Genomic DNA, 15,730 nt, shown 5'->3' with positions numbered 1-15,730 from the left:
CTAAGACAAACTAATTTTTAAATTAATCCAACCTTGGGCTAGTTTGATTCAATTTCTTGGATCTCAAAAAGGGTATAGCAAAATTCCCTTTTAATAAAATTAGAATGAAGCAATAAGAGATCAAGAAATTGCTAATCAAAAAGCTATATAAAAAGAATCTAAAATTACCATATAATAGCTCCACAAATTGGGGGACCATTCTCACTAAGTGGTAGCTTGATTTGGTTTGGAGTTAATGAAAAAAAGGTGACAAAAGACGACTATTTATAGGCTGAAAATCGGTTCACTCGACTGGTTAAAGGTATACCTCGACTGGTCCTAGCAGCAACCAGATTTCAAAAATTCTGTCTCGATGAGATAAAACAGACACTCGACTGGTAGAGTGAGGCTCAAATTAGTTGCTAGAGTTCGAGTCAAGCCCTGCTCAACCGGTCGAGGTAGTCTCCATGACCGGTCGAGCAAGGTGCTCGACTAGTCAAGGACCTACCAGAAAAATCTAAAAATTTGAATTAAAACCTGGAGTAGTCAAGCCAGTGCCTGGACTAGTCGAACAATAACTAGGACTAGTCAAAGCAAAGCCTAAAATAAGCATAATGACCCATATTAAGTATGCAACATGAATGACCTAAACCTATGGTCTTTCTAGGGTCAATTATACCTCAAATGATTAACATTGAACTTGTCGTTATGGTAGATTTGGTAGATAGTATACTTAAAGTACTTGTAGCTTGAACTTGTTTACTTGTAGCTTGCTCTTAACCATGTAATGCACTTGGATTATGATCTTGCATTCGAAGTAGTATTTGCACTTGGTCTATCACTTGAATTTGAAGTAGTTCTTGAACTTGAATTGGAACTTGATCTTGAAATAGAACTTAAACATGAATGTGAGCTTGAACATGAACATAAACTTGAACATGACGTAGATGTCATACTTGAAATTGATGTAGGACTTGAAGGTAAACTTTCCATCTCTTAAAGAAGTCCATCTTACCAACTTAGTTTGTCACTACAAAATTTGACAATACAAGGTGCTTCATATAAATCATAGCACTTATAATCTCCCCCTTTGTCAAATTTGTGACAAAACCAACTTTACAATACAAATTTCCAAAAAAAAAAAAAAAAAAAAAAAAAAAACAACTCTACAACATATAACCATATAATCTCATAAACATAAAACTACAAAATTCTCCCCTTTTTATCACGACTTGACAAAGGAATGAGTATGATAGAGATTATAACAAGATCATATGAGAGTAGTAGAAAAAGAGTTAAAGATTAGAACATAAATCAACAAAGTAGTAGCATCATCAAGTTATACATACCAAGTCCAAAAAGCTAAAGCTAAAGTTAAACATTAATACATGCCCAAAGATAGAAAAACTAATCTGATCCTGATGATGAAGGAGATGGAATGGATGAATCAATCTGATGCAATCCCTTAGTGATGCATCAAAAATACTTACGCATATATTTCATTTGATTATCCTGGGATATTTTCAAAGCATCCACCTTATCTTCCAAAGAGTGAAGACACTCATCATACTCAGGTGGCTGATAATCAGAATCAGCCTCAATATCATCGAATTCTAATTCATCAAAAATATCTTCCATCATGGTCTCGGTTGGTAGGGCATCTTCTTCTTCAACTTCCTCAGCTTCCCCATCCCTCTGACCAGGTGCAAGCTTCAAGTTCACCTTGTTTATGTTTGGATTATTGAATGGAAGATGCACAACAAGGGCTTTATCAAGCGACATAACCACATTGCAATGTATGGCAAGTGTGGTCATCAAATAAGCAAATGGGATATAGTTATGACCCGGATGAAGACGAAACTGAATTATAAAGTAGAAGATCAACGATAGAAGATAAATTGGCATACCAATCACGACGGAGTGAATAATACGAACCATAAATGATGTCAACTTAGCTTTATTACCGGATCGAGGATAGACATTTGAAATAAAGATACGATGCAACACTCTGTATTTGGGTAACATTTGGTTAGCCCGGAGCGCTTTTCCTGCATTCCATTCCGAGTCCATGTTACACAATGTACGGGTTAAAGAATATTTTTTCGACTCAGTTATCCTTTCAGCTAGGACCGGAATTGGAATGCCATCGTCATTTACATTCACATCCAATAATCCCGAAATCAAGTAACGATCGACTTTGAATGTACCTTCTCTAATAACAATTGTGAAGGTCAAATCATCATGGGATATATCGCCAATACTTGCATACATCCCTTGAGCAATTGAGCAATATGCCGGTCTGCCCCAATTTAATATGTTTTCCCATCCTATAACGATAAGGAGGGGAACAATATGAAATTGAGCAAGATGATTGGCATTTACCGTCCACTCAACAATGATATTGCGATGATGAAGATCCTGCACGTATTCGGGGTCTTCTTCGGATGAGCGAAGGGTACGCACCCGAATCAGATTGGTTTAAGAAGAAAAAAGGTCTAGTTGATTTCTTCTTAGTTCTACCTTCTATTTCAACAATCAAAGAAAGAAATGCAATAAAGGAAGAAAGGGTTTCAAACCCAACAGATTTTTTTACAAATACACCCTAGAAATTACTAGGAAAGATGAAATAAACTCAAGAATCATGTAATGGAAGAATCAAAGAACCCAAATATGAAAGGAAAATGAAAATGAAGCACTTACCAAGCACTAATCGAAGGTGAGTTCGACCGGTCGGAGAAGGGGTGAGTGAGGAGGATGAGAAAATGGTGGAAAAAGTGATTTTCTCTCACTAAAAGGGGTCCCATGTGCGCTACTCGATTGGTCAAGTACATATTCGACCCGTTGAGCCATGACTGGTCGAGAATGTACTCGACCGGTCGTGCAACCCCTAAAAATCACATTTTTATTTAATTTTATTCAAAATTATTTGCATAAAAAAAAAGCATGCAAACATGATAAACTCAATTTGAATTACACATGCTAATATCAATTTTTAATTTCGAAGATCTATTCCTATCAAGTGATTTAGTAAATATGTCTGCAAGCTAATTTTCCGTTTGCACATATTCCAATGAAATGATTTTCTCTTCTACTATTTTCCAAATATAATGATACTGAATGTCAATATGTTTGGTACGGGAATGCTGGATGGGATTTTTAGAAATATTAATTGCACTAAAGTTATCGCAATATAAAATCATTGTATCTTGCGCAATACTATAGTCATTGAGCATTCTTTTCATCCACACAAGCTGGGTACATGCATTTTCGACTGCAATATATTCAGCCTCAGATGTGGATAATGATACGGAACTCTGTTTCTTGATGTGCCAGGAAACTAAACAATTCCCAACATCAAAACATTCACCACTGGTAGATTTTCTATCATCTATGTTCCCAGCCCAGTCAGCATCCGCATATCTCACTAATTGAACATTAGTATCGTGCGGATACCAAAGGTCTAAATTGGTCACACTTACGCCATATCTAATAATTCTCTTGACAACAATTAGATGAGACTCCTTAGGGTCTGATTGATATCTAGCACAGATACCTACATTGAATGCTATATCAGGCTGGTTCGCAGTTAAGTATAATAAACTACCAACATACTATAATATAACCAAGGATTTACACTTTTACCTGTTGCATCTTTAGAGAGTTTAAGAGTTGTACTCATAGGAGTATCAAATTTCTTGCTACTCTCAAATCCAAATTTCTTAACCAAGTTTAACGCATACTTGGTTTAAGAAATGAAAATACCATCTTCTAGTTGTTTAAACTATAAACCAAGAAAGTAGTTTAATTCTCCCACCATACTCATTTCAAACTTGGATTTCATCAATTCTACAAACTCAATGGACAGGTTAGAGCAAGTAGAACCATAGATAATATCATCAACGTAAATCTATACGATTATTATATGTTCATTGAAGTTTTTAATAAAAAGAATTTTATCAACACTCCCCATAACAAAATCATGACCTAGTAAGAACTTAGTCAATTTCTCATACCATGCCTTGGGAGCTTATTTCAAACCATAAAGTGCCTTTTTAAGGTGATACATATGATTAGAGTGTTTAGGGTCCTTAAAACCCTTAGGTTGTTCAACATAAACCTCTTCATGTAAATCACCATTTAGAAATGCACTTTTGACTTCCATTTGATAGATCTTAAACTTTTTTGACACATACAATAGATATAAACAATTTAATAGATTCAAGACGAGCTACTAGGGCAAAGGTTTCATCGTAATTAACTCTTTCTATTTGAGTGTACCCTTGTACAACCAGTCTAGCCTTGTTTCTTATTATATTTCCTAACTCATCAGATTTATTTTTGAAAATCCACTTGGTTTCAATTATATGTTTATCAGTTGGTCTTAAAATCAAATACTACACATCATTCCCGACAAATTGATTCAGTTCATCTTGCATGGCAACTATCCAATTTTCATCAGTGAGTGTCTCTTTCACGTTAGCCGGTTCAATTTGGGAAATAAAACACACATAATTACATATATTTTCAAGTTTTTTTTGAGTATGTACACCAGTGAGAGGGTTACCTATAATTTGATCAGTAGAATGATCTTTGATTGATCTTAGTTCAGTGTTGATTTGACAAGATGAGGAACCAGGTTTATCAAATACAGTGACTTCATCATCTTCTGAACTAGATATTGGTGTGTTCAGGTGATCATTAATCACAACATTTATTGACTCATGAATGACACCAGTTCTCTTATTAAGAACACGGTATGCTCGACCATTCAAAGCATAACATAAGAAAATCCCTTCTTCGCTCTTAGCGTCGAACTTCCTTAAATTTTTCCGGTCTTGTAAAATATAACACTTACTTCCAAAAATTCGAAAGTATTTAACTGTAGATTTCTTATTAAACCACAATTCATAAGCCGTTTTATCTTTTGATTTTCTAATGTAAACACAGTTTATTATATAACATGCAGTATTAACGGCTTTAGCCCATAAGTTCTTAGGTAACTTCATGTTATTTAACATTACATTGGCCATCTCTTGTAGCACTCTGTTCTTCCTTTCAACAACCTCATTTTGTTGAGGCGTCTTAGGAGCAGAAAACTCGTGCGATATTCCATGATCGCTACAAAACTTCTCAAAATTGCTATTTTCGAATTCCGATCCATGATCACTTCGGATCTTAACTACATTCATTTCTTTTTCAGTCTGAATACGCTTAAGTATTCTTTTGACTTCATCGAGAGTTTCAGATTTTTCTCTTATGAATGCAACCCAAGTAAATCTGGCAAAGTCATCTACAATTACTAAGAAATACATCTTACCACCTTTACTCTTCGTTCTGGTTGGTCCAATAAGAACCATGTGGAGAAGTTCAAGGGGTTTGGATGTGGCAGTGGAGTTCACCTTTTTGTGACTACTCCTTATTTGTTTACCAATTTGACATTTGCCACATATTTTATCCATATTCTTTAATTTGGGTAGACCTCTAATGAGATCGACTTTGCTCAATCTATACAAATTCCGGTAGTTTACATGTCCAAGGCGTTTGTTCCATAATTCGCTATCATTGGTTTGGACCATATAATAAGATACTTTAGATGAGCAAGTTTCACTTACGATATAGCAATTCTCAGACACCCTACGGCCATTTAATATCACACAACCTTTCTCATTTGACATCTCATATCCTAGATTAGTGAATTTTACACTATGCTTATTATCACAAATTTGAGAAACACTCAAAAGATTGTGCTTAAGCCCTTCTACGAATAAAACATTTCAAAAAGAGAGAGGTTAGAGATATGAACCGTACCTTGGTCAATTATTTTGTAGTTGCTTCCATCACTAAAAGTGACTAATCCATCAGTCATATCTTTATAGTTGGTGAACAAATCTCTGTCACCTGTCATATGCCTTTAGCAACCACTATCTAGGTACCACTTTAATTGACTCAAAGCCTTGAAGATGGTGTGGGCAACTAAACAAATAACCTTAAGAACCCATTTCATATTAGTTTTGGGTTTTCGAACACTATTGGTTTTTCTTTGCTTATAATTATTATTAATTCTCACATTATAGTTATATTTGAGGAGCTCCTTGAATAATTCCACAATTTTTTCAGCTAAAGGATTATAAGACTATTTTCTAAAGCTGATATTTTTAGTATTGAATTTAAGTGCAAAAGTCTTTACTTTTCTAGAGTTGTTTTGGTTATTAAATTTCAATTCCTTTCCTTTTGAGTTAAATGATTCTTCTTTGACAAATGTAGGAGCTATACTTTTATTTTTCAGAGGCATGTATTTATCATAGTCCAGACCCGATCTATCTCCACATGCACTCGATGCGGTTATTAACTTTTCAAGTTTAGAGTCTCCCTGGGCATACCTTCATGTATCCTTTGAACTCAATAGGGAAGAAACTTCACGTTTTAGTTTCTCATTTTCTATTCTTAATTTTTCCAATTCAAATGTTTTATTTAGTTTTTCCAAAACAATCAGAGATATGAGATTTTTCTAAAAATGTATTTTCAAAATCCACTTTTAATTTTAGAATTTTCTCTTTTTGAAGTTTAAGTTTGACAACAATCTTACAACTCTCCCTGTATATGGCATTATAGGCATCTTAACGATCATCTTCATTATAATTCTCAGGTTAACTCCTCAGATGATCATATTCGGTTGAATCGTAATTTTCTGTGGAAGTGACTCTGGTTAGAGTCTTTAAAACCTTGACTTTATTTGAAGTTTCGGGTTCTGATTCATCCAACTCAGAAGAAGCTTTAGAGCTGGATGATTCATCCCATGTGGCTAACATGCCTTTTCGCTTTGGCTTGTCCCTCTTTGGACACTTATTTGCCAAATGCCCGTATTCATGGCAATTGAAACATTAGCTATCCTTTAGAGATTTTCATGTTTTAGATTTACCCTTTTTCTTCTCATAGAGTTTTTGAAAATCAACTCTCTTTTTACTTTTGAAAATTTTATAAAACTTTTTCGCAAGTAGAGCCATATCATCCTCTGAGTTTTCACAATCGGAATTAACATTACTATCATGTTAAGTAGATTTGGATGATTTAAGAGCTATATACTTACCTTTTAGATCTTTGAAATTTAACTCGTATATTTGAAGAGAACCAACAAGTTCCTCAACCTTCATGTTATCCGTGTCTCTAAGTTCCTGAATGACAGTAACCTTGGAGTTGAATCTCATGGGAACTGATCGCAGAATCTTTACACAGACTTTACTTTCTAGGATGTTAACTCCAAGACCCCACATAGAGTTCACTATGTCATTTAGTTTCATATAGAAGTCCATGAATGTCACATTTTCTTCCATACAAATTTCCTCAAACCTAGTGGTGAGGATCTGAACTGTAGGCATTTTTATAATAGATGTACCCTCATGGGTCATTTTAAGAATGTCCTAGGCTTGTTTAGCAGTATCACAAGAAATGATTCTTTTGAATTCATCAGGTGATAGTGCACTAGTGATTGCATTTAAAGACTTACCATTAACACTACTTTCATTTTTTTGAGTAGTCCATAAATAAAAAGGTGTTTCTTTAATGGACTTGGTTCCATCACTGCCTAGAACTTCAGACACTGATGGTTTTCATCTAGACATCGTGGCTTGCCACACGTTTTCATCGATGGATTTCAGAAATATCCTCATCCTGGCTTTCCAATAAGCAAAGTTGGAGCCATCAAATGGTGGTGGCCTAGTAATAGATAAGCTATCAAAATTTAACATCCTGAAAGCTCTGGATCGACAAGCTTAGGAAATAAATCCAACAGAATGAGCCACTTAGCTCTGATACCACTTGAAAAGGGTGAGCTCTTAATCCTAGAGGGGGAGGAGCGGGGGGATTGAAGAGGACGATGCCAAATAAAAAATAAATGCGAAAAATAAATGTAGATAGCTGAAACAAATAGCAACCTCAATTGCAATAGTCTTGAGAGGTTGATACAAAATTTGTTTAAAGGACAACCTCACACCCAAAACCAAGGTTTATGGTAGGACAACCTAATGTCTTGAACTCAGTAAGAATCAAAAACTCAAACTAATATGAGAAGCAATATAAATAGATCTAGCTATTACAACATTCACCACAAGTACATGAAGTTTAAATACAAGCATTCACCACATCACATACATCATTATCATCAACATCAACATCCACCAAACTCCAAGAATTATAGTGGTTCGGTGTGTTCACCAACTGTCCTCAAATAGCCACACCAACTCCACTCCCAATATCCACAACCCACGAGATATTGGCTTTCACTATGAAAGAAGGTTTTCCAAGGTTGACCTTAAAACCTTTACGATTGTTTTTCAATGGGATAACACAATTCAAATCCCACACTGAGATTTTCTGGCTATCCCAGTCAAAATCAAAAGAAAGATTTTCTGGCAAGCTTGCAAACCACAATAGAGATTTTCTGGTAATCTCACAAAACCAAAAGCCCAAAAATGATAATACTCAGCTGTAGATTCTCTTTTGATGTAGAACCGCTTCTTTGAAGATGAAGATGTTCAATGTTCAATGTTCAATCACTCAAATTGAAGGGTTCTAGGTCTAAATGATTTTTTAAATTAATCCAACCTTGGGCTAGTTTGATTCAATTTCTTGGATCTCAAAAAGGGTATAGTAGAATTCCCTTTTTATAAAATCAGAATGAAGCAACAAGAGATCAAGAAATTGTTAATCAAAAAGCTATATAAAAAGAAACTAAAATTACCATATAATAGCTTAACAAATTGGGGACCTTTCTCACTAAGTGGTAGCTTGATTTGGTTTAAAAATAATGAAAAAAAGGTGAGAAAAGACCACTATTTATAGGCTGAAAATCGGTTCACTCGACTGGTCAAAGGTCTACCTCGACTGGTGCTATGAGCAACCAAATTTCAAAAATTCTGGTGCGATCAGATAAAACTGACACTCGACTGGTCGAGTGGCTAGCTCAACTAGTTGAGTGGCCTGCTCGACTAGTCGAGCAAGGTACATGACTAGTCGAGTGGGGCTCAAATTAGAGTTCGATTCGAGCCCTGCTTGACTGGTCGAGCCAGTCTCCATGACCGGTTGATCAGGGTGCTCGACTGGTTGAGGACCTACCAGAAAAATTTAAAATTTTGAATTAAAACCTGGACTGTTTGAACAATGACTAGGACTAGTCGAAGTAAAGCCTAAAATATGCATAATGATCCATGTTGAGTATGCAACATGAATGACCTAAACTTATGGTCTTTCTAGGGTCAATTATACCTCAAATGATGAACATCGAACTTATCGCTATGGTAGATTCGATAGATAGTACACTTGAAGTACTTGTAGCTTGAACTTGTTTACTTGTAGCTTGCTCTTGACCATGTAATGCACTTGGACAATGATCTTGCATTTGAAGTAGTATTTACACTTGGTCTATCACTTGAACTTAAAGTAGTTCTTAAACTTGAACTAGAACTTGATCTTGAAATAGAACTTGAACAAGAATGTGAGCTTGAACATGAACATTAACTTGAACATGACGTAGATGTAACACTTGAAATTGATGTAGGACTTAAAGGTGAACTTTCCATCTCTTGAAGAAGTCCATCTTACCAAGGTAGTTTGTCACTACAAAATTTGACAATATATGGTAATTGATATAGATCATAGCACCTACAATGGGGAGAGGGCTAATGATGGATTTTGTAGTAGAGTCTAATTTTGTCTTATAGTGCATTATCTTATATGTACTAACTCCTTATTTGTCATGTAGTGATTATTTTATCTTGTGATAATTCATATGTTCTGGAAAGTAGGTTTTAGTCCCACATGGGCTCAAGTCCAATGAGCCTAGCACAATAAAGGTTGCTCATTTTATAAGATACATAATTTTTGTCATGGATTCAATGGGTCATATCCATATAATACAATTGTACAAATCACAGGTTATGCTGATACAGACTAGGCAAGTAATGTGGATGATATAAAATCTACCAGTGGTGGATGTTTCTATGTTAAAAACTGCTGAGTATCGTGGCTTAGCAATAAAAAAAAAATTTGTATCCATTTCCACTGCAGAAGCTGAATATATTGCTGTGGGAAATGCTTACACTCGATAAATGTCGATGAAAAGAATGCTAGCTGATTATGGAATTATGCAAAATACGAGACCTTATATTGCGATAATTCGAGTGTAATAAAAATCTTTAAAATTCCAATTCAGCATTCTCGTACAAATTATATTAACATAAGATATCACTGCATTGGACAATTAGTTGAAGATAAAACTATCATGTTAGAATACATTCAAATTGAGAAGCAGCTTGCAGATATAATGACTAAGTCGCTTGATAGTGTTAAGTTCTCAAATTTAAAGCATAATATTGGACTATGTATTGTCAAATAATTATTCTTTTCTTTTCTTTTAATTTTTATGTTTATTTGTAATTAAAATATGCATGAAAAGAAAATTGGAAAAAAATATAAATATAAATGTTAAAAATTAAAAATTAAAATTTTGGGTATTTTTCGGCCAGCCCGTTGCTGACCGAGAAATTTGGTCAGCTGAGCACGTGCTCGGCTAGCCGAATTGCGCATGGATTGAACAAAAAGGGGAAAAAACTCCAAATGTTTTATTCTCCACTTCTTCTTCTTTAGCGCATCGGTGCTTCATTCGGACAACCCATCATCTCAACTCTCTTACAAGTGGTTTTATTTCATTTTCCTTCAAGATTTAGGTTGCCCTTTCCTAGATTTTCAAGTTTGTATAGTTTTATCTACGTCTTGAAACCCATATCTTATTGAGTTTTCTTCGAAATCTAATATTCATTTCTCCTTACATTTTTCTTGTAAATTCTTTTTGTGCTATTAAATGGAACCAAAAGATAGAAGGGTTGTACATGAAGTACAAGCTGGTTCATCTTCTTGATCGGCCCCTCTTGGTGTATAGTCCTTATGTTCACCGATGGATGACCTGAAAAATGTATGGGATTTTCGCACGAGAAATATTACCATAGAAAAATCAATAAATGTAAACCATATTGCTCATTTTTGTTTAGTCGAAATTCTTTTTGAGGTTGGATGGGAAAAAAATTGCATTAGGGTGGGATGACTTGCCAGTCCATAGTACAAGGCATGTATGCGTCAATCACTAACGTCTCTCTTAACGAATTGTATTTTGAAATTAACTTTCTAGATGAGATGGTCATAGTAATGCCATCCATTTCGTCTGCCTTAATGGAAATTGACATGGCAGAAGATGGAATACCAATCGCAACACTTTTAGATAAAATGACTAACTTTGAAAAATAGTTGATTACGAGGGCATTATGTGGTTTCAATGCTGAATGGAGGTCTAGTAACACCTTGTGTGAGACTCTAACCCAAGTGTGCACGTAATTCTTTTAGGTCTCACGGTCCTACCGGTCGAATTTCGACGACCCGAGACCTACGGATACTATTTGTGGTCATCCTTAAATTCGATCATGTTGACCCGACTCGGATCGACCCGAAAACTATGCCATTTCATCTGTATCGGTGCCGCAGTTCCAACAACCATCCCGTGCGTGAATTTGACTTGTACATCTCAAGTCGTGGGCAACATTTGATATGGATCCTTGATGTGTAAATGGTGGACCCTACCTCACACATTTTCCCATAAGCATGTGGATGATAATGTCATGCCTAGTGTAGGGTTTATAGAAAACTTACTATCCTACTACCCTATAAGCCTACCTCCCTAGCAACCTTGTTTATATCACAATAGCCTAATGAGTTTTTTCTCTAACCAAGGTAGAGAAAGTAATGATTGCTTCTCTGCACCTCCCAAGCAACCCTCATTTCTCTTTAACTCCTTCCTCTCTCCTCTCCCTAGCAACTCTCTAAACGTCCCACCTCCCCTCTATTTTCCAACCGTTGCTACCCCAAATACCTCCCCATCCATCCCTTCTTAGCTCATCTCAACCTTAGATTCATGATCCTTGGAGCTTCTAGATGAAGATGGTGTAACTTTCAAGCTTGATCCTTAAGAGGGTGTGCTAGCAATTGTAAAAATTTAGATTTCTTTGGTTCCTTTCTTATTCTTCATTCTTTTTCTCATAATGGAGCTTGTGGGACCCATCAAGTAATGATGGTGGCCCCAAGTCTCCATGGATGTGGCTTGTAGCCCATCCTACATTGCATGCAAGGAACCATTCTCCATGGATTCCTTCATTCTTTTTCTTTCTTTGATCAGGAATCTTTGGGTCATCTAGACCGTTGATCCTTGGTGGAAATTGGATCTTCATCATAGATCCCAAGTAGATAGCCCTTTGATCTTGTAGATCTTGTACATATTGTGATAATTGAGTGTGCATGTATGTGTGATGAGGGGAAGGGCCTCAATGAGGCAGAGACCCTTCCCTTGTGGCTGGTCTTCCTTATTTTCTTGTTATTATGCTTCTGATCATTGTATGTGGCCCACCTTGTGGACTAACAAGATCCAAACCATCCCAAGTGGGAGGACATTTTTTACAGTTCATCCCTTGGACATGTGACCCTCAAAATGCACCTAAATGGGGTGCATGCAAAGGTATTTGGAAGGTGTGAATGGTTTGTATGTTTGTGGGGCTCACTAGGGTGGACCACACTATGATTTTCTGGGATTAAATCCCCTTTTAAATAATGTTTATAATTTATTTATTTCAGATATATGTTATTGTCCAGGACTATCTAGACAGATTTTTGGGCCATCTTGGGGCTGATTTTTGGGCATTTGGTGGGGAGATTGGTACCATGTAATATATGATTCTTAAAGGTGTATATCCCACCTATAAGTATGCAAAATTTCAGCCCCAACTAACCCCATTTGAGCCTCCAAAAGGGTGGGCCAACATGGTGGACTACCAGAAATTTCTGCTGTGTAGTCTAGCAACATTGTCCCATAAAACCATAATTTAAAATATTTTCTCTGATGGTGGGCCACCTTTTAGGTCCCACCTTTTTGTATACATGATGAGGGACCTTGGCCCTCAATTTCAAGAATTTTAGAGGCCCTAGACCCACTCCATTGGAGTGCCCAAATTCAGGACAGCAACATGTACATTACACAAATTTTTTTATCTTGCTGTCATCTTCATGTTTGTAGCAGTAATTGGGCCCCAGCCCATTGGATTTTGGTGAATTCTTTTGGGGCACATCCTTGATGTTATTAGGGCCTTTGGAGGCCATGTTTGTGGGGCTAACCAGCTAGACCAGCAAGTCCTACTGGACGTCCAGCAGGGCTGGCTGTCCAGACGTGCTGGCCCACCATGATGTATGTTTTCATCCACGGTGTCCCTTTATTTTTTTGGGGTCCATGTAGGTTGGGTCTACCGTAGGTGAATGCCCCATGTGGGGCCCACTTGCGATGTGTGGAGCCTACCTTATTGCATGTGGTTGGCTGGGTCGTCCAAGCCTTGGACCGTCCCACCCCTTGGCACGCTTATGCCATGGGCTGCTGCTAGGCCTGTATTCCAACAGCAGGCCCACTTAGTTTGGGTGTCAAAACCCCTTCCTCCATTTGGTGGGGCCCCCTATAATTAATACTGGTCCTTTTAGAAATAATTCACACATACTTAGACAAGTTTCTGGGCCTCAATAGGCCCAGGAAATTAGGTGGATTGAAAGTCCAGCCATTGGGCACTAAATGTATATTGTATGGATGGATCTTTTATTGCATGAGGGACCCACCACATTAAGGGTTTTGGTTATTTTATACCCCTTTATATTTTAGTATTATCTTGGGCTTAATTGATGTATGATTGGGCCACCCATTGATGACCATTTTTGGGACCTAAACACATACTAGATTTTTGGGACTTCCTTATGGGCCCAAATTAGGCTGGAAATCCCACCTTGGCCAGCCATATGTTGGGCTGCCCTTCCACTATTTTGATGGACTTATGGGCTGAGATAAGGGTGGTATTGGGCCCTTGGTTGCCCACTTAAATTGCTAGTTATTGGGCTGATGTAGTAGGGCCTATTTCACCCAACTTAGACTTATTTTTGGGCCATGTTTTTGTGCTTATGGGCTGCCCATTCAGTCCAACTAAATGCATGGATTTATGGCCATTGGGACTTGGGCTTTGATTCCCTTCCTCTGGCCTAGGTTATGGGCGTTTGTGCACAAATTTCTAATCTACTAAATTTATAAAATCTAATGCTTCTAAGGGTTTTTAAGAACAATTATAAGAAATTCTTTAAAAAATAAGTCATATCAAATTCATCATAGATAAAAAGTTATTCATCAAACAATTTAAATTAAATTCATATTAATCGAGTATTTTACACATAATACATAATACTATGTTACAAGACCACTTCAGAAAAATCCATGGTGATACAGAATGTGGACTTAAATTCTCAAAACTTTAAACATAAATGGTGAACGTCACTTATGTGAACATTCCACTCCATGTATTGGGAGCACCCTATGCCATGCCTAAAGATCTCCATGAAGGGATGGGTTTTGAACCATGCACCAGGACCTGCCAAACATAGGCTCCTATGTCATGCACCAAGCTCTATTTGATTAAGCTCTGAGCATAGACACAGACCTATTAACAATGTCCATGCTGAGGCGTAAAGTTCTCCTTTAATTGGCTACCAGGCTATCGGCAGAGATAACCTATAAGACCCATATCCTAGCCCGTACTGTTCCGTAGGCTTCCGTGGTCATCCCGGTCGAATTTCGGTGACCCACGATCGGTTATCGGCGTTTGCATGCAACCCTGAGACGTGTCCTGTAAGACCCGTAACCTAGCCTGTACCATTCCATAAACTTCTACGGTTCCCTCTAGTCGAGTTTCGGCGACCCGGGACGAGTAGATAGCATTGGCGCATGCTCTTGAGTCACATCCTGTAAACCCGAGCCGACTCAAAATGAGACCTATGTCATTTTGACCGTGCCGTCGCCGCGGTTCCGACGATGCGTCTTGTGCGTCAATACGATGCTCAGATTATAAGATCCGGCCCGTGCATTATCTAGGCCGTTGATCGCTTGATTGTGGGACCCACCTATTCCTATTGTTGTACTTCCCTAGAAACATTAATTACTATGATGTCACCCTAGGGGTGACATCACCCTACCATACCACCTTACCTTCCCTTTTCCCCATAAGTCAAACTCATTAATTCCCATTACCTCACCATCCCTCTCTCCCATCACTCCCTTACATCATTTCTCTCTTTCACTTCTCTCCATTCCAAGCAATCCCTCCATGGAGCAACCCACGTCCATGGCTCCCATGAGAGAGCTAGTGTGGCCCACCTCCCTATCTCCCATCTCCACCATCCAATGATCATCTCCACCATTGAAATTATTTCTTTGGGGCTCTATCATGCATTAGCGGAAGAAGGAAGAAGAGATCTCGAGGTGGGTGCTTCTTTCTCTCTCTTTTTCTCTCATTAATTTGGTATGATAATGTGGCCGTGTGGCCCATCTGGATGTACCCCACCTTGATGTATGTGATGTCCAAGCCGTCCACCTAATGGACCCTACAGCCGTCCAAGCCATGTGGACCCCACACGTGGGACCCACCTTCAACAATACGTGCACACGGTCCGTCCAGCGTCCCTGGACGCTGGACGTTTTTCACAAGTAGGAGCAATGCACTGTCTGCCAAAAAAAAAAAAGGAGAGGGGGGAGAACTTTTGGGGCAGGCTACTTATGTAGGCCCCACCTTGATGTAAAAATCGAATCCACACCATCCATTTCATTTCCAAGCCAATTTTAGGCGTTGAGCCAAAG

The sequence above is a fragment of the Magnolia sinica genome, chromosome 5, assembly GCF_029962835.1.
Source record: "Magnolia sinica isolate HGM2019 chromosome 5, MsV1, whole genome shotgun sequence".
Lineage (NCBI taxonomy): Eukaryota > Viridiplantae > Streptophyta > Magnoliopsida > Magnoliales > Magnoliaceae > Magnolia > Magnolia sinica.
The sequence above is the reverse complement of the archived record's forward strand: the minus strand, read 5'-3'. Positions refer to the sequence as shown.